Source organism: Sapajus apella, unplaced genomic scaffold (genome assembly GCF_009761245.1).
Source record: "Sapajus apella isolate SASKATOON/1434 unplaced genomic scaffold, GSC_monkey_1.0 scaffold10, whole genome shotgun sequence".
In the NCBI taxonomy this organism is placed as follows: Eukaryota; Metazoa; Chordata; class Mammalia; order Primates; family Cebidae; genus Sapajus; species Sapajus apella.
Genome location: NW_022436950.1, coordinates 13378890 through 13402235, shown reverse-complemented (window position 1 = coordinate 13402235; position 23346 = coordinate 13378890). Strand labels below are relative to the sequence as shown.

The following is a 23346-nucleotide window of genomic DNA, read 5'->3' as shown; positions in this document are numbered from 1 at the left end:
ACAAAGTTCGAAGAAACTAGATGGAAAAAAAATCTTACCTGTAAGAAACAAGGATAAGAAAAACAAATGTACCGTAACTCACCCACTACAAAATATACAATTTGAACAGCCCTCTAGCTATTAAAAGAAATTTAACTCATAATTTAAAAACTCTTAAAACTGAAATCTCCAGACTTAGAGTTTCAGTGAAGTTTTTATCAAAGATTGAAAGGAGGATTAACACAAATTCTACATAATCTCTTCTAGAAAATAAAGAAGAAGTGAACACTTCCCAATTAATTTTAGGAAGTTAGAATTATTTTGATACCCAAAACAGACAAACATAGTACAAAAAATGAAAACAATACACCAATATGTCTCATAAATATAGATATAAAAATCTTTAGCAAAATACTATCAAACAGAATTCAGCAATATATAAAAATAATTATACACTATAACAAAGTAGGATTTATTTCAGATAATTTAAGCTTGTTAAACACTAGAAAATCAACCATTGTAATTTACCTCATCAACAAGCTGAAAAAGTAATATTATAGCATGAGTTAATACCAAAAAAGCATCTAACAAATTCCAACATTCATTCATATTGTAAAACTTTTCAGCAAACTAAGAATAGAAGATAATTTCCTCAACTTAACAAAAATATTTGCAAAAAAAAAAAAAAATCCCTACAGATGACAACATACATATAATGAGAAACTGGATGTTTTCTTCCTAAGGAGGGAAAGAAATTAGGCAAGAATGGGGTTTCGCTTATGCTCCCAAAAGACACAATCCCAAACTCAATGCTCTCTAATGTTGAAATCTTGGAAGATCAAAATTCCTAAAGATCAAAATCTCTGAAGTCCAAATCCCTGTAGTCTAAAATTCCTAACATGTAAAATCCCCAAAATCACAATCCCAAAATATTAAAATCCCAAATGTTGAAATCCTAAAAGCTGGATTCTTGGTGAAGATTAGTGTGTTTTCAGCTGTATACGAGATTGGCTGCAGAATGTTAGGCACAACTATTACCTTGTTGTTGTCTTTATTTGCCAATTAACTACAAGTTAAGGAGATTACATGGGTGTCAAATTGATAGTAGGTAGATTTATGAACTTAATTTTAGGTGTCAACTTGAATGCATAAAGGAACACCTGGAAAGCTAATACAGCATTATTTTGGGTGTAACTGTGAGGGAGTTTCCAGGGAAGATTAGTATGTGAGTCTGGGTAGACTAAGTGGGGAAAGATCTGCCCCCAGTTTTGGCAGGCACCATCCAAATGGCCAGAGTCCCAGTGAGAACAAATATGGAAGGCCAACTGGTCTCTCTGACAGCTAGGACAGATTTCTTCTGCTCCCTAGGACATCAGAAATTTAATTCCATTAAAGTACATTATCACAATGATGACTTTGTATGCAAGCATTGTGTGGATACATGAAAACACTGAAACTTTCTCAATAAACAGAGGGATGTTCTTTCTGTACAGTTGCATTTGTGAAAGATAAAATTTCTGGAGATCTTATCTCTTTGGACAAATGGTGGTGACACACAGCAGTTGATGATCATCCCATTAAAACGTTGTTCAGTACAGTATTTCAGATGGCCACACTTATAAAGACATGTGCACACAATTACCAACCACAGTGATATGTTTTTATACATTTGTCTTTTGACTTTTTTTTTTTGAGACAGAGTTTTGCTCTGTCACCCAGGCTGAAGTGCAGTGGCACAATCTCAGGTCACTGCAACCTCCGCCTCCTGGGTTGAAGTGATTCTCATGCCTCAGCCTCTCTAGTAGCTGGGATTACAGGCACGTGCCAACACGCCTGGCTAATTTTTGTATTTTTAGTAAAGATGGAGTTTCACCATGTTGGCCAGGATGGTCTCAATCTCTTGACCTCATGATCTGCCTGCCTCAGCCTTCCAAAGGCTGAGATTACAGGCATGAGCCCCCGTGCCTGGACTTTTATTATTTCTTTAAGAGACAGTCTGGTTCTGTTGCCCAGGCTGGAGTGTAGTGGTGTGATCATGGCTGACTGCAACCTCAAATTCCTGGGCTCAAGGAATCCTCCCACCTCAGCCATGTGAATAGCTAGGAACACCAGCACCAACCACCAAGCCTGGCTAATGGATTTTTTAATATTTTTTTTGTAGAGATGAGACCTCATTGTTTTGCTTAGGCTGGTTTCACCTTTTTCTTCATGAACACAGTTCATCTTCTCTTAACTGTTATACCTGTGTGACTGTTGTTACTATGCCTAAGCATTTATGCTTCCAAAAGAATGCCTTATTATGGCCTATTTTATTGTGCAAAGTGGACTATGAAGCGTTCTGCCATGGTTTTGTTTCTCAAATAAATTTCCTTTAAAAATGGAAATGCATTTTAAAGAATTTTTATTTTTTAATTTTTTTCATAAATTATGATTTTATTTCCACATCCATATCTTTCCTGCTGAAGAAACCGGGTCTCTGACAATGCAATATATATTTGCACAGGACATTTATATCGTGTCCTGTCATGATGTCGTGTATCTTCAAGGACATGATGTCACACTTCAGAATCAATTTTTCTTTTTTATATAGTTCTCATTGTGACTTTTCCCCCTACCCCTTGCTATCCCTCCCCTACCCACCCCCGACATCCCAACAGGCCCCAGTGTGTGATATTCCCCTCCCTGTGTCCATGTGTTCTCATTGTTCAACACCCACTCATGAGTGAGAACATGCGATGTTTGGTTTTCTGTTCTTGTATCAGTTTGCTGAGAATGATAGTTTCCAGCTTCATCTATGTCCCTTCATCATGTAAAGGACATGGACTTATCCTTTTTTATGGCTGCATAGTATTTCATGGTGTATATGTACCACATTTTCTTTATCCAGTCTATCATTAATGGGCATTTGGGTTGGTTCCAAGTCTTTGCTATTGTAAACAGTGCTGCAATAAACATACATGTGCATGTGTCTTTATAACTGAATGTTTTATAATCCTTTGGGTATATACTCAGTAATGGGATTGCTGGGTCAAACGGAATTTCTAGTCCTAGATCCTTGAGAAATTGCCACACTGTCTTCCACAAATAATTGTTAATATTTTATTTCCAAAATTATATTTATGGGATTTTCATCTTTCAGGTTTTTAGCACTGGGGATTATGGTACTTGGGTTTGTGCCTTTCAAGGTTATAAACAGCTCCCACAAGGATGTTCTCTTCACTGTTCTTATTAAATGTGATACTGGAAGGCTTAGCTATTATAATAAGAAAATAAAATGAAATACAAAATGTACAGGTTCAGGCCAGGTGCAGTGGCTCACACCTGTAATCCCAGCACTTTGGGAGGCTGACGCGAATGGATCACTTGAGCTCAGGAGTGTGAGACTAGCTTGAGCAACATGGTGAAATCCCATGTCTACTAAAAACAAACAAACAAAAAATAGCTGGGTGTTGCGGTGTGCATCTGTGGTCACAGCTACTCAGGAGGCTGAGGCAGGAGGATCATTTGAGCCTGAGAGGCAGATGTTGCAGTAAGCTGAGATCCTGCCACTGCCCTCCAGCCTGGGTGACAGAGTGAGGCCTCATCTCAAAAAAAAAAAAAAAAAAAAAAAAGTTTGGAAAGAAGGAAATGAATTTGTCTTTATTTGCAGATGACACAATTCTCTATATAGAAAATCTCAAAGATTCAACAAAAATCTTTCAAAACTATAAATCATTATAGCAAGGTCACAGGGTAAAAGGTTAAGATATAAATATTAAATATTTTTCTAATACCAGCAAAAAACAATTGGAATTTAAATTTTAAAAAACAAAATTTACTGACAGTGGCTCATGCCTGTAATCCCAGCACTTTGGGAGACCAAAGGAAGGCAGGTGGCTTGATCCCAGGAGTTCAAGACCAGTCTGAGTAACATGGTGAAACCCAATCTCTACTAAAATTACTAAAGTTAGCCAGGCTTGGTGGCACATACCTGTAATCTCAGCTACTCTGGAGGCTGAGGTGGAAGGATCACCTGAACCTAGGGAACGGAAGTTACAGTGAGCCGTTTATTCCACTGGACACCAGCCTGGGTGACAGAATGAGATCCTGCCTCAAAGGAAAAAAAAATACAATTTACATTAACACCAAAAGGAAATCAAAGGCTTAGATATAAATCTAACAGTATATGTACAAGACCTATATGAGAAAAACTACAAAACTCTGATTAAAAGCATCAGCAAATAACTAAATAATTGGAGAGTTAATCAGTTTTTATGGATTGAAAGACACAGTATTAGTAACATATTAATTCTATTCAACTTAATCTATATGTTTAATACAATCTCAAACTCCAGATAACCTGTTTTGTATAAATTGACAAACTGATTCTAAAGTTTATATTGAAAGACAAAAAATCCAATAGCAAAAGCAAGACTAAAGAAGAATAACATTGAAAGACTCACAGTACCTGATTTATTAAGACTAACTATAAAGCTACAATAATCAAGACAACATGGCATTGGCAAAAGAACAGATATAAAGATCAGTGAGACAGAATAGAACATTTGGTATTAGACCCACACAAATTCAGTCACCTGATCTTTGACCAAAGCATAAGGGTAAATTAATGGTGCTAGAAATTTTCAGATAGATCTCAATTGAGCGATAGTCTAAAAAAGTTCTAACCGGTTTTCCTCCTAACGCTCAAGGTCATCAGAAACCATCTGAGAAATTGATAACCAAGAGAAGATTTAAGAGACATGGTGACTAAGTGTAATGTGTTATCCTGGATTAGACCCTAGGAAAAAAAAAAATAGAATTTAGGTTCAACTAAGGAACTCTGAATAAAAAATGGATTGTAGTTAATATATCAATATTGGTTCATAAATTGTAACAAATGAACTATACTATGTATGTTGATTATAGAGAAAACTGATGTGGTATATATGGAAGCTTTCATTTTCATAATTTTTCTGTAAATTTAAAGCTGTTCTAAAACATTTATGAAAATACCCTCTAATAATCAGCAAAAAATCAGTTAACATTTTGACATACATATATGATTTGTCTATACAAAAATATATTTTTTCACAAAATGTCTTTTCATATGTACTGCTTCATACTCATCTGTTTTTTCACATTTCAATATATTATAAATATCCTTAATTTCAATAATCATGGATATTATCATTTCATCATACTATTATACAATAATATTATTACACAATTGCCTCATTATATTTATCTCACTACTCCTTGACATTTCTGTTGTTCCCAATTATTTTCTAAATAACTCTGTAATTTATTCTACAAAACGTTTAGTCTGTCACAATTAACTCTCTAGGAGCATTTCCAGAAGCAAAATTTGTGGGTAAAAGTTTGGATTTTTTCATAATTAAATTATTCAAAAATTCATGTTCTCTTATATTTACTAGGAATTTTGCTATAATACTATTGACAAAATAAAAGATCTTTAAAATTTGTAAAATGTACAAAGAAGTATTTTAAGAACTAAACATGCAATACTTAGGTGAAAGTTATCAGACATAAAAATGCTAATTGTCACCCATACAGTGTATATTTAAGTAGCTTAAAGGAAGCACTCCAGTGATGCTCACACTATTAAATTAAAAAAAGAAAAAGAATTAAAACAAGGAAGTGAGGGAAGAGGGAGGGAAGGAGACTAGGGAGAAATGGAGAAAACACCATGAAAAATTCATTTGCAAGAGATTTTGGCCTATGATCTTATAAAACACTGAGATTCAACTGAACAAAAGAAAATCTAAACAGTTTAAGAAAATTACTGATTGTATTCTATTTAACATCCAGAAAATAGTTATGGCAATGTGTTAGCACGTCTTTCTTCTTGTCTTCACGGAGATAAATGAATAACCAAAAGGAAAATACCTATTGACTATTTATTTATGTCTCCAAAGTGTCTTTCTAGTACTCCATATAATATTTGTATTATGATTTAATTAATATATATATTCACTTATTCCCAGGATAGCCATATTTTAGATATGTGCATATTATAAAGACACAATTTTGCATAACTTGTATATGGGTCTATATGTGTGTGTATGAACACTAAGACGTTGGCTATGCAACAGTTCCATCTGTAGCTCCTCTTCTTTGCAGCATGTATTATTTGCTAGGTATATACATACACTGTACAAGGTGATTGATGTCATTAAGGAGGCAATGAGGCAGGTGCTTAAGAGCCAGTCTGTCTTGGTCCTTACCTTGGTTTCACCGCTCAGTAGTTGCACTACTTAACCCCTGTATTATCAAGGTACTTACTTAACTTTCCTGTGCTTCAGATGCATAACCTCTAAAATGGGGTCATTAATAATAACTACCTTGAAGGGAGTTGCTGTGAAGGCTTATAATTACATATTACATAGTATACAACATGAGATTGTGTTTAATGTAATATATATTTTTATATATAACATTATGTATTATATATAAGATATATGATTACATACACATATATAGACACATGTACATATCAGTAAAGTGCCTGGCAAATGGTAAGCACTCAATGTCTGTTTGTAGTTCTTATCAAATTTTCAAAAACATCCTGCAAGTATTGCTATCTCTGTTTTACAGAGGAGGGAGCCAAGCTTTGAGAATCTTTATGATTTTCCTAAGGTCTCACAGCTAGTAAAGGACTCAGGTTATGTCTGAAACCAAAGCCTATGGCCTTCCTCTGAAGTACCACATTTACTGTCAATAGTAACTAATGTGATTACAGCATAGGGATGCATTTCTTAGGTTTATTATTAGAAAAAAGAAAGGGACTCTCATCATAAATATTTTCACCAAGATAAAGATCAGTAAGGATTTGTTATAGCATTATTGACAGCTTAAGGATGTTTGCTTAAATAGTCAAAAGAAAAATAACACTGGAAAAATTCTGTACAAGTAATAGGCACCAGAGCCAGAAACCAGGAATTCTTCAACATACTGTACAGACAGATCTAAAATTAAGGGCATGATTAGCCAACATGAAATTACCATATTAATCAGAAAAGAAAAGCCCCCTATACATGAGAGAGGGAGCAAACTGACTTGATCACATTGGCATATCACAACTTGTAGAAGAAGTGTCAGTGAAGTAGGGCTGGGGGCTGTTGATGGGGCAGAGAAGGTGGCATACGAGAACCCAGGAGTAGAGCAAGTACCTACAACTAGATAAGGCATTTCCTCAAAAGTGTTCATTCAACCAGATGTAAATTAAGCCCAAACCATTTATTAGACAAAGAATGGAGGCAATGCCACAATATATCCTAATGGTGAGAGCTAGGGCAGAGAATGGAACAACTGTCTGAGTCAACAACCTCAACAAGAAAAACACAACAAAACAAACTCCTTGGCAGTGGTGAAGTTGTTACTTTCACTACCTATCTCTCACAATACATATTACTACCCGGTATATATAATTATTATACATAAAAATTGTTCCTTTCCTCTTCTCTGAGTCTAAAACATCCAAGAAGGGACCACAAAACGTTAGTTAGAAGGCACCAGAATTTTCAATATTAGGAAACCTTGAGCATGGAAGGATGAACAGAGAAAAATAGCCAGACACATAAAAGGAGTTTCAATTCAAGAGAAATGAACCAAAAAATCGAATAAATATTCCTCAGTTTCATCATCAATCAAACTTTCTGCAGCAAAAGAAAAAATATTTGGGGAAAAGGAAAAGAGAATATTACACCTATGAGCCTATATTAATCAAACGCTAAGAAGCAGTCCTCTGAGATCTGAAATGACTATTTTCAGATTTAAATTTATGATGGAGGCAGTGAAACCTTTGTTAGAATCACTTAAAACCCTAATCTATTAAAGCAGATGTGGTTCACAGATAAGTCAATAACTGAGAATTAAAAATGAATATATAAAAATGAGGGAAAAGATAAGAGACATAGAAGAGATAACTTGAAACTATGGCACAAATGTAACAGCAGTTTAAGAAAAAGAAGACAGAGGAAAAAGATGAGACATAATATTCAAAATAGCTTAAGAAATCTTTTCCGGAATTCAAGACTTGTTTAAAGTTTTAGGTCAGAGGGATTCTAATTGCCACACAAAAGAAATTAAAAAAAAAAAACTTTTTTTTTTTTTTTTGAGATGGAGTCTTGCTCTGTCACCCAGGCTGAGTGCAGTGACTCACTACTACCTTCACCTCCCAAGTTCAAGCAATTCTCCTGCCTCAGCCTCCTGAGTAGTTGAGATTAAAAACATGTGTTCCCATGCCCAACTAATTTTTGTATTTACAGGGTTTTGCCATGTTGGCCAGGCTGCTCTCGATCTCTTGACCCCAAGCGACCTGCCCACCTTGACCTCCCAAAGTGCTAGGATTACAAGCATAATGACAGGCATTACCGTGCTTGACGTGGTATATACTTATAATATGTGTGACCATTAATTTTATGTGTCAAGCTGACTAGGTTAAGGGATGTCCTGATCATCGGTAAAACATTATCTCTGGGTATATCTGTCAGGGAGTTTCTGGAAAAGATTTGCATTTTAATTGGTAGTCTAGAGTAATGCAGATGGTCTTCACCACTATGGATGGGTATCATCCGAGCTATTGAAGGCCTGACTACAACAAAAAGGTGGAAGAAATTTGAATTCTCTGTCTTCTTGAGCTTGGGCATCTGTCTTCTCCTGCCCCCAGACATCAGCACTCTTGGTTCTCAGGCCTTTGTACTCAGGGATTTACACCAACAAGCCCCTCAGTTCTCAGGCCTTTGGATTTGAACTGAATTACACCACCAGCTTTCCTGCTTCTCCAGCTTACAGATGGCAGACTGTGGGACTTCTCAGTCTCCATAATTGCAGGAGCCAATTTCCATCATAAATATCCTCTTTTATATAGGTACATCCTATTAGTTCTATTTCTCTGGGGAATCCTGACTAGTTCAGTATGTTTTATTTCAAAAATAAAGGAAACAATAATCTGTAAGAATGCAGGCAGAAAATAAAAGGGTTGTCTATACAGGATAAAGCATTAGTTTTATATTAAAATTCTCCTCACAGTACAAAATGACAGAATGCAATGAAGCAATGTCATCTATGTTGATGAAAAATGGCTGTGAAATAGAAATTCATAGCAAGATGGGAAAAGAGAAACAGAAAGACATTATCAAACAAGGAAACCCCCAGAAGTTATTTTAATTAAATATACTTTCTAAAAATATATCTATAAGTCTAATTAATCTAAGAAAATAAAAGATGACACAAATACTAAACCTTACATATTATGTTAGTTTTCTAGGGCTTCTGTAGCAAAATACCACAGACTGCATGGCTTAAACGACAGAAATGCATTTTCTCACAGTTCTGCAGGGTAGATGTCTGAGACCAGGTGTGAGCAGGATAGGCATCTTTTGACATCTCTCTCCTTGGTTTGTAGGGGACCCTCTTCTCCCTGTGTTCTCCTGGTCTTCTCTATGCAATCTGTGTCCCAATCTCCTCTTATTTTCTTAAACAGCTTTATTGAGGTATAATTAATATACATAAAACTGCACATGTTTAATGTATACAGTTTGCTGAGTTTTGATATACGCGTAAGCCCATAAAACTATCACATAATCAGGTGATAAATAGATCCATCACCTCCAAAAATTTCCTTGTGTTCTTGAGTTTTACCTTTCTTTGTGTGTGGTAACAACATTTAACAGGAGAGCTACTCTCCCCCTAGGCACAGTAGTCCTATTGGGTTAGAGCACACGCTAATAACTTCATTTTACTTTAATAATCTTTTAGAGGCCCTGTCACACTGGGCATAGTGGCTCATGCCTGTAATCCTAGCACTTTAGAGGCTGAGGCAAGTGGATCAACTGAGGTCAGGAGTTTGAAATCAGCCTGGCCATCATGGTGAAATCTTTTCTCTACTAAACACAAAATATTAGCCATGTATGGTGGCACATGCCTGTAATCCCAGCTACCTGGGAGGCTCAGACAGGAGAATCTCTTGAACCCGAGAGACAGAGGTTGCAGTGAGCCAGGATTGCATCACTGCACTCCAGCCTGGACAACAAGAACAAAACTCCAGCTCAAAAAAAAAAAAAAAAAGACCCTATCTCCAAATACATTCACATTTTGAGGTTACTGGGTTAGGACTTCAACATATGAATTGGGAGGTGGCGGACCACCCAATAGTTCATAACAGACATAAACAATTATACACAGAAGAAAAGTTTTTAAAAATTGCCAGTTCAGCCATGAACAAAGTTTTAAAGAAAATATAAATGTTAAAATTTGACTCAAAAAAAATTGAAAACTTAGATTAATAATGATGCAAACTGTGTCAAGCTGTCAAATGAAACACAACGGACTTTACTGGTATTTTTCTGTGTTTAGACTTCCAAGTCACAGAAAAGGATTAAACAACAAAAACCACTTAAGATTACAAAATGAATAGGAAAGCTATAAATGCCATTCTATAAAACCAACGTAAGCCTGGTCCTAAGCCTGTCAAGAGGGCTAGAGTAGACCAAAGATTGGGCTGCCCTCCCCTCTCTAGTCATAGGCAAAGCAATTTGGAGATCCAAGCCCCAGGCCTGACCACTCAGAGACAGTGTCTTTATTGCCAAAAGAATTGGTTAGAAATGCTTAGCTGCTCCAGTCTAAGTCAGTCAGCCTCCCAGGAAGATTTTTGCTGTAATTATTTGAAAAAAAAAAGTCACTCTCTCCTGAGATCCAAGATTTTAAGGTAGGTTAAAGCCTGGAAGCAGAGGGCCAGAACCAAGACTGGCTGTGCTGTCTGTGGGGGTTAGTGCAAAATGAAAAATACTAGGAATTTCAAGATGTTCATCACTATGGGATGATTGTATCTCCCCCAAAATTTATATGTTGAAGACCTACCTCTCAGTATTCCAGAATGTGACCTTTTTTGAAAACAGGGTTATTGAAGATGTAATTAGTTAAGTTAAAAAGAGGTCATTAGATTGGGCCCTAATCCAATATGACTTTATCCTTCTAAAAGGGGGAAATTTGAACACAGAGACACAAAACACCATTTGGACATTGTATTAGTTTGTTCTTACACTGCTAATAAAGACATACCCAAGAATGGGTAATTTGAAAAGGAAAGAGGCTTAATTGACTCACAGTTCAACATGGCTGGGGAGGCCTCAGGAAACTTACAGCCATGGCAGAAGGGGAAGTAAACACGTCCTTCTTCACATGGAGGCAGCAAACAGAAGTGCTGAGCAAAAGGGGGAAAGTCCCTTATGAAACCATCAGATCTCGTGAGAACTCACAGCCAGGAGAACAGGATGGGGGAAACCCATTCAATTATCTTCACCTGATCCCTGCCACAACACATGGATTTTGGGAACTAGAGCTCAAGATGAGATTGGGTGGGAAAATAACCAAATCATATCAAACATGAAGGCAGAGATTAGGGTGATGCATCTACAAGGCATGTCAAAGCATGACACCAAACCAGCAGAAGCTGGGGGCGAGGTATGGAACACATTCTCCCTGACAGCTTCAGAAGGAACGAACCCTACCGACACCTGTGAGACCATCAATTTCTGTTGCTTAGGGCCTCCAGTTTGTGGTACTTTGTTGCAACAGTTCTAGAAAATCCTAGTAACAGCAGAGCATTAAACAAAGCCCTGTGCCCTTCTCAGCATGGGGCTCGGTGGCAGTGCACAGGTTGCACGCCCATGAGGCCATCCCTGCCTGCAGCTGTCCACACCACCGAGTCCAAGGAAATCACAGCTGAGGGGAAGCGCCACAGGAGAGTGAGAGGAAGTCTTGAAGACGGGGTTAAGCTTTAAATCTAGTGTGTCACTTCAGGTCTCTGCAAAGGAAATGCCAAGGTCTGATTGGACGTGCAAGTGAAGTAAGTCTTCAGGGAAATGTCTCTGAAGGGTAAATAAGCATGGAGGGGGCAAAACAGGAGAAGGCAGGGAGAGGCTTTAATCTTCATCGGGGCCTAGCACCCTGAAAGCAGTGAGGGAAAGGAAGAGAATTGGGTAGAAGACTCATGTTGCAGAGCAGCTTAGAGAAAGTCCTGACCAGGCTGATGAGGAGCTCTAGAGGAAAGTACTCAAAGGAACACTGCATGAGGTAGGAATCACCCAGCTCACTATACCTGCCCTGCTCAGTCATTGGCTGGGAGAGCCTAGGAGAAATCACGGCCACCACATGGACACTGTGGGAAATTCAAAAGGGTGGCCGCTGGAGGCTTTCAGTCAATGACCCTGGATCCACCAGCTGCTCTTAACGTGAGATCTGAATGATACAGCTTAATGACACATACAGCCAGCAACCACATGTCAAATGTAGCCACTTCCATACACATTTGGGAAACAGCTCCTCTTCAGTGTCTAGAACTTCTCTTCCTAAAGAGAAACACCAAAGGAAGAGGCTAGCAGGATAAACTGCAGCCCCCATCTCTGCATTTGAACTTGAGACCATACATGGTACTCATTCTCTTCCCCTTTCACTATCTATTTAAAATTTTCCTCTCCTGTGCTATCACCTCAGTAGGTCTTAATGGCTTACTTGGTGGTGTGACCCAAATCCTTATTCTCTAGGGATCTCAGCCTGGGGGTGCCAAACAAATCTGTTCTGGTTACAATGGACCAAAAAACACTAGTTGGTGCCCAAGTGAGTCACCTGGGTTCCATACACATTTCCCTATTGTGTAAAAGCCTTACCTCCTCCTCCTGGTCAGAATCAGTTACCCATGAACTAAAGACTTCCCTTCTCCCCTGCTCATCCATGCACACAAGAACTTCCCAGTGCCCTGGAGGAAGCCATAGCTTATCGTCTGCTGGACTGTATGTCCCAAATGGCAGAACTGCTTATACCACAGCTTGACCTATTATAGAGTCCTTTCTTCCTTCAAGCACCACTCACAGTCACCAGCCTTCCATGTCACCCAGCATATGAGCCGCAGAAGCAGTCCAAAGACCCAGGTACAGAATATGATGCCTCCAGGACCTGAGGTGGTTTATAAGGAGTTTTGCTACCTGCCATCTTAGTAGTAGGGAATGCAAGATATGACCATTTGGCTTTTGCTTTGGAGGTTATGTTATAGAAATCCCCTGACACCTGGATCCCTAAAATGTTTACTGAAATGACAGGTCCTTGACTTATCACTGAGTTCACCTCCCATATGTTAGAATGCATGCATCTTATGAGGGTGTCAAACACACTAACAACTTCTTGCTCGTCCTGCCACATGAACATCATGCCATCAATGTATGGTATGAATGTGACGCTCCTCAGGGCATGCAGATGTTCAAGATCTCTTCAGGTTGTATTATGACAGAGGAAGGGAGAGTCAATGTAGCTGGGAGGCAAAAGTGTAATTATTGTTATCTGTTCCTATAACTATGAACTGTTTCTGACCATCTGTTCTGATTGGAATAGAAAACAATACATTCAGCAAATCAATGGCCACATGTGCTATACTTGAGGCCTGGATACATCTACTGTAGCACTGATACCACATCTGTATAGCAGCTGCAATTAGGTCTACTTGGCTGACTTTATCTGCAGTCATTCTTTAGGGTCCATATAGTTTCTGCCAGGGCCAGACTGGTGAACGAGGTGGGATATAATGGGGGCCACCACCCTTGCATCTTTCAGGTTTTCAGTGGTAGCACTAAGCTTTACCATTCCCTTGGGCTGTAATTTCGTTTTGATTTACTCCTTTCGTGGAGGAGGGGAGGGAGCAAAAACAGCCCACACTCCTGCCACACTCAGACACTGGCTGAGAGCAGACCAGGGAGAGGGTGGTCACCGAGTGAATGAGAAGAATGCAAAATGGTGGTAGGTGAGGGTGTCTGCTAGCTACTCATTGTAGCCTGAACTCTCAGTGGGAGAACTGGCCGACGCGCCTCTACAGTCACCACTGCCAGACCTATCTACATTTATACATCGATCTCTACATCTCCATCTGTATTGAAATATGTCTATTTTATCATACTCAAGTAAGATTTATCACAAGAATTCAAAGATATTTATTCACCTTAGAAGACATTTTGGTGAAATTCACAAAATCCCAAGGCAGGGTTGGGGCATATAAGCAAATCAAAAAATGGAAACAGTTTTTTATTTTCTTTGGTGCTTTTCTGTATTTTTAAAATTTTCAACATGCAAATCTTCTGAGATTGCATAGAAAGATTCACAGTTATTTTCAAAGAGAATTAAGAAACTTAGCTGCTGGTTCTTTGCATCTAGAAATAATGCCTTCAGAACCTGCTGATAAGCATATGCTTTGGCCAGTCAGACCAATCAAGTCTCCCGGTTCTGTCCAGTTCCGTCACATGCACAATGACATGCATGCCACCGGGTTACTGTCATCTGCACTGCCTCGGTAGCATCCCACATGTAAAGGATAATATGCAACTTCTCCGCGGGCCCCAGCACGGTCTCCTTCCCTCCAAGCAACAACAGAAAGAGCCGTGATAGATAGTATCAAGAAATAGTCACCTCCTTTGAATAGTCAAGGACTCTATAACCTGGAATAATATTGCCTTCACATAGACAATAAGATTTAATTTAGTGTTGTGGAGCCCAGCAAACAAGTTCCCTGTGAAAAAGCTTTCTTTAAACACAGCAACTCAGACAACTTGTACATACATGAACCAAGAAGGCCTGGAACATTCAACAAGCTGGATACAAGTTGAGCCACAAAAGCAAACTAAGCACACTTAAAAATAACAATATGGATAAGAAGGATAATAATTATAAACTCTCTGGTGAGATAGAAGGTCACTGTGACCACCAGACACAATGCCAAATATCCTGTTGGCAGGATGTTTCCTTGGCCCTTGTGCAATTGTGAGCTCAGAGCCAGGCTGCAGGAAGGCACCAGCCCCAGCTTTCACTTGCTTACCATCAAGTGACTGCCATGAGCTCAGGTTACAAATTTGTTTATATTTAGATGAACAGGTGTGTGGCTCCGTTCTAAATCAAGTCAGTGCCCTGCTGTTGTCATCTTAATGTGCTTCATATAGCTGGAATAATTTAATATGGAAAAGGGCGACACTCCTACCCTGACTTAACACGGCTGCACCCTGCTTGTGGAAATTTTGTCATAACTTCTGTTTAGATTCAGTGCGTCATTCCCTTTTTGCATACATCTGCAAAGGTTCTTGTACCAGTAGGTGGTTTCCTGCGAGAAAAGGAATGAGAAGGCCCGCTTTCTAATGTGGCTTCATTGTAAAAGCAGGTTACCTCTTCCTCCTTGCCTTTGCAACCTGGGGATATTTTATAATTGCTGATTTTCAGTTGGCCCCTCATTAATATACCAATATTGTTGTGAAACTCAAATGACATCATTTAGGTGACCGTGCTTCACAAACGCTAAAGAACTCCACAAATGCAAACTCAATATGATGCATGTAAAAGATCTTTACGAAGCTAAGTACGCTCTACAGATGCAAACTAGGACAGTGGATGAAAGTGTCCTTTAAGCAACGTTATAAATGTCAGAAACATGGGAGAATTCAAGACCAGGAGTTCTCAAAGACAGTGGCTTTTCAGTCAGCTTCCTCAATTGTCATTTTATTAAGAATTCTGATGGAAATGTAACATAAAAGGAAGTGGAAATGCTGGTTACACTGTAGTTATTCTGCTAAGTATTTGAGCTCTGGTATTTACACAGGTTTTCATTCTGATAATAAGAATTCTACAAACCAGGTGGCAGGGAGAGACCATGTATCATTTTTTGACATCCTTAAAAGAAGTAGCTACCAAGTGGGAGGCTTTTCAATGAGGGAAGGAGAAGAAAACTTTGTTTCCATTCAGATTTCACTTCTGTTTATCATAGAGATCATCATGTGTTATTAAAAGTGATACAAATATTTTATACAAGAAATAATTTTGACTTTTTATTAAGTAGCTTCATCATACATATCTCTTAATAAAAAGTTTCCTGTCTACCAAGTGACTCCTTTAGCCCATATTCTAGTGGACCTTCCACTAAGTAAGTAAACTAACCAACGCACAAGGACATTGGCCTTCAGAAGCATGCATGAAGGCATGGGCACTTGGAATGCACTTGAGTTTTTTTTGGTCATTCTATCCTGTCTCATGTGTAAAGTCTCCTTAAATGCTCTGAAATACAGGCAGGTAAGACAGATGTGTCACTACAAATATGCTTACCTAACAAACACGAGATTCCCAGCATCATAAAATCCAGAGGAGGAAAAGCCCTGGAAGTGCCTCTAGTATTCCCCCTCCCCCGAACAGGAAATCTCTCTGCAACTGCCTGGCCATGGCCACCCTCCAAGTCAGACCTCTACTCATCCAGGCCTCTGCTTAGTGCTGCGAGCTACCTGGGGCATCCGGCCCCAGAGTCTTGTGCACTGATCAATTGGCTGTCTTTTGTGGGGTTTTTTGTTTGGTTTGGTCGGTTTTGAGACAGAATCTTGTTCTGCTGCCCAGGATGGAGTGCAGTGGCATGACCTCAGCTCACTGCAACCTCTGCCTCCAGGTTCAAGTGATTCTCATGCCTCAGCTTCCCAAGTAGCATGCCATGACAACTAGCTACTTTTTTTTTTTTTTTTTTTTGGCATTTTTAGTAGAGATGGGTTTCACCATGTTGGCCAGGCTGGTCTTGAATTCCTGATCTGAAGTGAGCCGCCCACCTCAGCCTCCCAGCGTCCTGGGATTACAGGCATGAGTCACCACCTCCAGCTCAATTTCCTGTGTATTCAAGCAAAGTTCAAACTGCAGGTGCTAATCTATTAGAGCCTGTAGAAGTCCTAACTCCTTGGTCTCTCTTTCCTGCTAGGAAGTACTTGATGTTTTATCACACTGAAAGGGAAGAAATCTCCACTTGTTACTGCCAACCTGGGCAATGGCATGTCTAAAATGGTTTAAGTTAGATCAAGGGATTTGTTTTTTACAAAGTAAAACATTTCTCCTGTCTACTTTTACTTTTTTTTTCCAATACAGAGATATAAAAATTTTAGATTATCTAAAACAAGTGAGTAATGAAATAAGTATTTTAAACGGATCATAACAAACTGAATAACACTAATGAGATTGATGGGGATGAGTGGAAGATGGTGCGGAAAAGTCAAGGTGGGGAGATTGAAGGCAGATGAATGGAGGCAGAGGAGTGATAGAGCAAAAGCAGTAAAGGCCAACAGAAACAATAACACGCAAACAGAGGAGGAGGACAGAGTGGGAATGAAGGAAGAAGGAAGGAAAGAAGAAAAGAGGGAGGAGAGGGAAGGAGGAAATAAGAAAGAAAGGAAAGAACAGAGGGAGGAAGAGAGGTAAAGGCCAACAGAAAGACAGGACAACCTGCAAACAGAAGAGGAGAACAGAGTGGGAGTGAAGAAAGGAAACAAAGAGGATGGAGAGGAAGGAAGGGAGGGAGAAAATAAGAAACAAAGGCAAGAAGGAAAGAGGGAGAAGAGAGAAGGAGAAAGGAAGGGAAGGAGGGGGGAAGGAGAGAATGAAGGAAGGACAGAAGGGACAGAAGGAAGGGGGAGGAGCAAGTTTGAAGTGAGTGATTGGTCAGAGGTAAATTACTCAATAGACTCCAGGTTACTTGCTATAATAATTGTTAATAACATTTATTGAATGTGTACTATCTCCCAGGTACCATTCTAAGTACTTTAGATGCAACCCTCATCACACCCCTATGAGTTTGACTCAATAAATATAATTATAGCCATCACTCTCAGACATGAGAAAGCCATACTCTACAACTCTAGGTAGTGACTGTCAGAGCCAGGATTTAAGCCCAGGTGGGCTGGCTTCGTACTTCTCAGACACTTGTCTCTAGTCCCCTGCACCTGCCTCTTATTCTCCAAGCTGACCAGGCATTGCAGTATCCATTAAGATTTCTATGAGCCTTACAGAAGTTGAAAGCAACCCTCTATTTAGTGGTGTTAGCAGATTACAAAGTCCATTGTAGAATTTAAGTTTATTTTCTTCAGTGATGCTTCAAAACATACTTTAAAAGTTTACAGATGCTTGGCAATTTTCTAGCTGTTTCAAGCTCCTTCAACAGTGCCAAGATTTTTAATTGCCTTATTGTTTTGGTTAGAGTGACTAGAGTTGCTTTATTCCTTGTTAACTAGAGGCTTTAAATAAAACCAGCATTTATTTTTGCTTCAGATCAAATTCCTGTTTTGTGGTCTAGTTAAGACTAAGTAGGAAATATGAGAGAAAAATGTTAAAAGCTGGGAATAAATATTACATGTACACAACGCAACCAGCAAATGTTTAGTGAACAGATGACATTGATTAATCATTGCCTGATAACAGCTTTTCAACTACTTATAATAGTTTAAAGAAAACCTACTAAAACTCATTCTAGAAACCCCTTCTGAAAGTACCTGCCAGTAGAAGAATGGTTCCTAATGATTAAGATCAAAGAAGTATCATTTATTTTCTATGAGTCTGCTGAAATTAAGCTTACCATCCATCCAGGAAAATTGAGTTATTTTAGGTACCTTAAACAGAGGAGCATTAATGGAAGAAATTATTTAAAGAGATGTTGCATAAACATGAGCTGCAGAAGTGAAAAGGAAATAGGGCTTATACCCAGACAGTGAGAACAGATGCCCACCACTGCCCTTGAGCTGGAGTTCACAAGCCTGCATGCACTGCTGAGCTGCTGGAGATGCTGTCAGTTTCCAAAAGCAAGTAGAGCAGGGCAACTGTGGAGATGAGAAGCCATTTAGATCTCACTTGTATAGAGGGTGTCTAGATGAGCACATTACTGCAGCAGAAGTATATACACACCACCCTTCCATCTATCCCAAGCCCCTTGGTTTGACCTTCTAAGTAGCCTGTACAAACCAACTGTTCTCAAAAAATAATAATAATAAAATAGAAGACAGGCAGGAATTTGGTAAAAGGTATTTTATAATTGCCTAATTACTTAAAAATAAATCTAGGGAGCTTTTTTCACTGCCTACAGTTTTTAAACGTCTGTTTTCTTGTCTCTTCTATGTTTGATTTTTAACATTGTCATTATTATGATTATTATTACTATTATTATTTTTGCCTTAACCTGAACAGCCACTTTTCAAATTTGGTGACTTGCTACATTTTCCTTCAGCTTATAAAGATAATAACACTTACCTGCCCTTTAAATGGATTATGAAATAAATTATTGAGTGAGGGGTATTAAGCTTTTAGGAAAGAGTTTATTAAAGAACAATTCTGATTGTAAAGTGCCACCAAGTCTCTAAGAATATCATACTAAGTCACTTAATGCAGTCAGAGATGATGTTCACATGTTTTATTATAGCTGTTACAGAGAGCAGTTATTTCAAGGAGATTGCTTTATTCTGAATCCTGCAGCTGATTTTGAGGTTGATGGCATTTAATTTTATGTATGTATTCAGAGAGAAATGAAATGGCTTGATGGTGACATGCACTTCAGGATTTCTCTTTTATTGGATTGAAAAGCAGGTACTTAGGCTTGCATTAATGTCTGAAGAAAAAGAAAGCCATGATTGGCCCAAGTTTCATGTTAGGAAAAACAGCGACATTTTGGAAATTAATTAATCTTATCTGGAACTGCAGGTGCATTACATTAAATTTGATCAAACGCTGAATGGCATCTGCAGTCAAGCTAATTTCACTAAGGGCCAAGAAGATGGTGTTACATTGAGGCGGGGCAAGTCAAGTGAATCTTGTCCATCAGCACAGTGGGGAATCTGCTGAGCTTATAGATTTTAAATCCTCAAAAACAATTTCCCTCTCCTTAGAGGTTTTCCTAAGTGCATGTGGATTTGGGCTGAGATTCCTCCCCGCCGGACCCACTTTTCCTCTTTCTCGTTGACAGTTCTCAACCTGTACATAAAATACATTCAAGAAAATGTGATGTGAAGGGTTAGGTTAGTTCATGGGCCACGGCATTTAAGAGGGAGAATCACCCTTGAAAGGTTAAGTTCAGGATTCACTTTCATGTGTGAGATAAATAACTGAATAGTAAGCAGGAAGTAGGCAACATTAGTAAGATTGTATTTAAAGTACAGTACCAAACGGGGGTGACTTTCAGTGAATTCTTGAAAATTCCTTTGCCATGGCATAGTATCATGGTTAGAAACATGGGAACTAGACACAGGTGGCTTGGGTTTACATCCTTACTCTATCACTTAGTAAATGTAAGATTTAGAGCAAATTGCTTAACCATTCTGGGGCTCAGTTTCCCTATAAAAATAAATATAAAATGAAACCCTATAAAATGAATCCAACAATAGTACCTATTTCATAGAATTATTGCAAGGATCAAATTAGTTAAAATCTGTAAAGAGGTTAGAATGGTGCTTAGCACATAGTAAGCACTACATATGTGTTTGCTAAGTAAAAACAAATTCCTTTCTCAAGACAAGAAACTCATTCCTAGCTTTGTATACATAATACACACAAGCAAGTTACCATGCTGAAGCAATCAATCCTTCTGAGAAAGAAAATCACGGATTCCCAGAGCCTTATTTTCAGAATCACTCGTGTTGCTTCCAGACATTGGCTATTTAATCCTTCCAGAACAACCGAGAGAATTTACGCAAATAAACTTCTCCTTTTACAGAAGAGAATGCTGCTGTACAGGAAGATCAAGTGTTTTCCTTGAGATGACCCACAGAACTCAACCCTTTCTCTATGTTTATTCCATTACTAGATGTCCTTGCTGTTAGGCACAGAGTAATCCTAAATTGATAACAGATTAAAAAACAAAACAAAACAACAACAACAACAACAAACCTTAAAAGTGTAAGATTCAAACCAATTTTTAAAAGTCAGGGTACATATAGAGAAACGAATCCATTGTATGATATTTATGCAACTTTTCAGAAGCTGGATCTTTTCTTCTGACAGTTGTGGGAAACTAACGAAGTTTACTACTGAATGGACTTCAGTTTCCACTCAAATTTTCTAAGTGAGAAAGAAGCTGAAACATGTAGATGGCTTTTTAAAAAATAATGAGTTACACATGTAATTTACATTTAAATCCATAGAAACATGATTTGACTCTGCCAGGTCAAGAAAGAAAAATTATTATTAGGGTGAATCAGGGAGTGTGGAGAGCTTCGAGGTCCCTCATTACTGTGAGATGTAAAACCTGGTCAAGGTAGAAATGAATGTGAGAAGAGTGTCCGGTGGGGATAACAGACATTTCAGCTCTCCCCTCCAAATAGCTCCTTGTCGAGTTTTGAAAAACAATCTTTGCCCATAAAAATTTCTTCATGCCAAATTCTGTTTGTGCAAGAATCCTTGAACTTCACCCAGTCCAGCAAAATGTCTTACAGGCAGGAGAGAAGAAAGCAGGGAGAAAGGAGGGAGAGAAGAAAAAGAGATGAGGAAAAGAGAGAGTGAGAGCCAGAAAGTGAGGGGTAGGGGTAAGAGACACAGATTTTCAATTATTTCCATGTTAATTCATGGTTTGAACAAAAAGCGGTAACTTCTAATGCTAATAATTTCCCCAAATACCAAGGCAATATATGCTCATTGCACAAGACTAGGAATTTCTTTAAAAGACAAAAGAAAATCAAACTTACTAAGAATATTTCACTTCACTGTGAGTATGTGAATATGTTGGGCTACATCATTGGTGCCTCTTCCCAACAGACACACACACACACACACACACACACACACACACACACACACCTGTTTCCTGTGTCTATGAATTCATATAGATTTTTAAAATCACATTAGTATATAAGATTATAGCCTTTTAGCTTAGTTTTACTCTTTATTATATCATGAGTCATTTCCTATGCCCTGCAATATGTTCCATAGATTTTGTTTGTCTCTAGCATATTTTATGCAATGAGTTAATGTAATTTATTCAATCAGTTACACACTAATGGATGTGGTTTCCATTATTTTCTTAAAATAAATAATGTGTATATTTGCGAATCTTGATGTAATTCTAGAGTTATTTGCTTAGGAAAATTTTCTGGAAGTGGAAATTCTGAATCAAAGTGTATGAGTATTTTAAAGCATCTAATATATAATATTGTGTTTTGTGTTTTCTCTGGTTTTAGTGAGAATTGAATATTAATCTCTTTGCCCAATATAAAAATTCCAGTTTATTAGGTAAACTGTTTTTCTGTTTAATTCATAATTTTTGCTTTGTTCTGCATTATGCTATTTCCTATACTTTCCTCTGGGTTTATATTATAATTACCTGTTTGAAGGATTAGGCAATTCATTTTTATTCTTTCTATAGAAACATTGCTAACTATTTTAAGTGAAATATCTAATTTAACCCTAAAAAGAACTCAGTAGATATTATTCTTAGCTCCAGTTTATAGATGATAAAATGGATTTAAATAAGTTAAACAACTTCCAAAGTTCACATAGCTAACAGATGGTGAAATCTGGGCTTGATCTCCTCATATAGTGCAAAGATTCAAAGACAGTGAAATTCCTTACCTGTGAGCACAAAGCTGTGGAAACAACCCATGAGATGGATGGGTCCTATTCTTTCCTGATCTTCTCTTAGAATGAAGGATACTTTACATTTTCTAGCTAGGATAATGTTTTCTGTTTTATTTTGCTAGAAATAGCATATATTAATTGAAAATTTAACGGCAATTTCTAACATTATCACGTGATACAATTTATCAAGTAGTTTCCTACTGAAAACTTACCAAGAGTTTTCCTAAGAATGCTATTTTTAATGATTCTTACAAATGTTACAGAAATATTTGGAAAGATGCATTCTGTTTACACAATGGAACATCTATTATATGTCAGATAAGTTGAATTAAATTTTATTCATTTATTTATTTTATTTTATTTTTACCCATTTTTAAATTTTACTCATTTTCACTTATTTTCATAGACTTGTTTTGCCCCAGCCTGGGAATAGTGTGATGTCTGTCTTTCAATGCCTTCTTACCTTTAATTCTTCTGTGTATGATATTAATAATGACTTCTCCAATCTCTACTTGCCTAATTTACTTTGATTTTCTTTTATTTCCAAGATTTTCCTTTCATTTGACTTTATAATTGAATTCCATATATATTACTTTTTTTTTTTATTTTATTTATTGCATTTTAGGTTTTTGGGTACATGTGAAGAACATGCAAGGTTGTTGCATAGGTACACACATGGCAGTGTGATTTGCTGCCTTCCTCCCCTTCACCTATATCTGGCATTTCTCCCCATGCTATCTCTCCCCACCTCCCCACCCCCTGTCCCTTCCCCATTTCCCCCCAACAGACCCCAGTGTGTAGTGCTCCCCTCCCTGTGTCCATGTGTTCTCATTGTTCAACACCCACCTATGAGGAGAACATGCGGTGTTTGATTTTCTGCTCTTGTGTCAGTTTGCTGAGAATGATGGTTTCCAGGTTCATCCATGTCTCTACAAAGGGCACGAACTCATCATTTTTGATGGCTGCATAATATTCCATGGTGTA

At 38.0% G+C, this 23346-nt stretch overlaps 1 long non-coding RNA gene across 1 annotated transcript; it reads right to left on the bottom strand.

Annotated features, from left to right (window-relative positions):
* Positions 1–9461: 9461 nt before the first annotated feature.
* On the bottom strand, positions 9462–22634 carry LOC116551505. The gene is made up of 3 exons (XR_004268973.1): positions 22624–22634; positions 20938–20946; positions 9462–9521 (listed from the first exon to the last, which is right to left on the bottom strand). It is a non-coding gene; the product is annotated as an uncharacterized LOC116551505 (long non-coding RNA).
* Between the last annotated feature and the right edge of the window lie 712 nt (positions 22635–23346).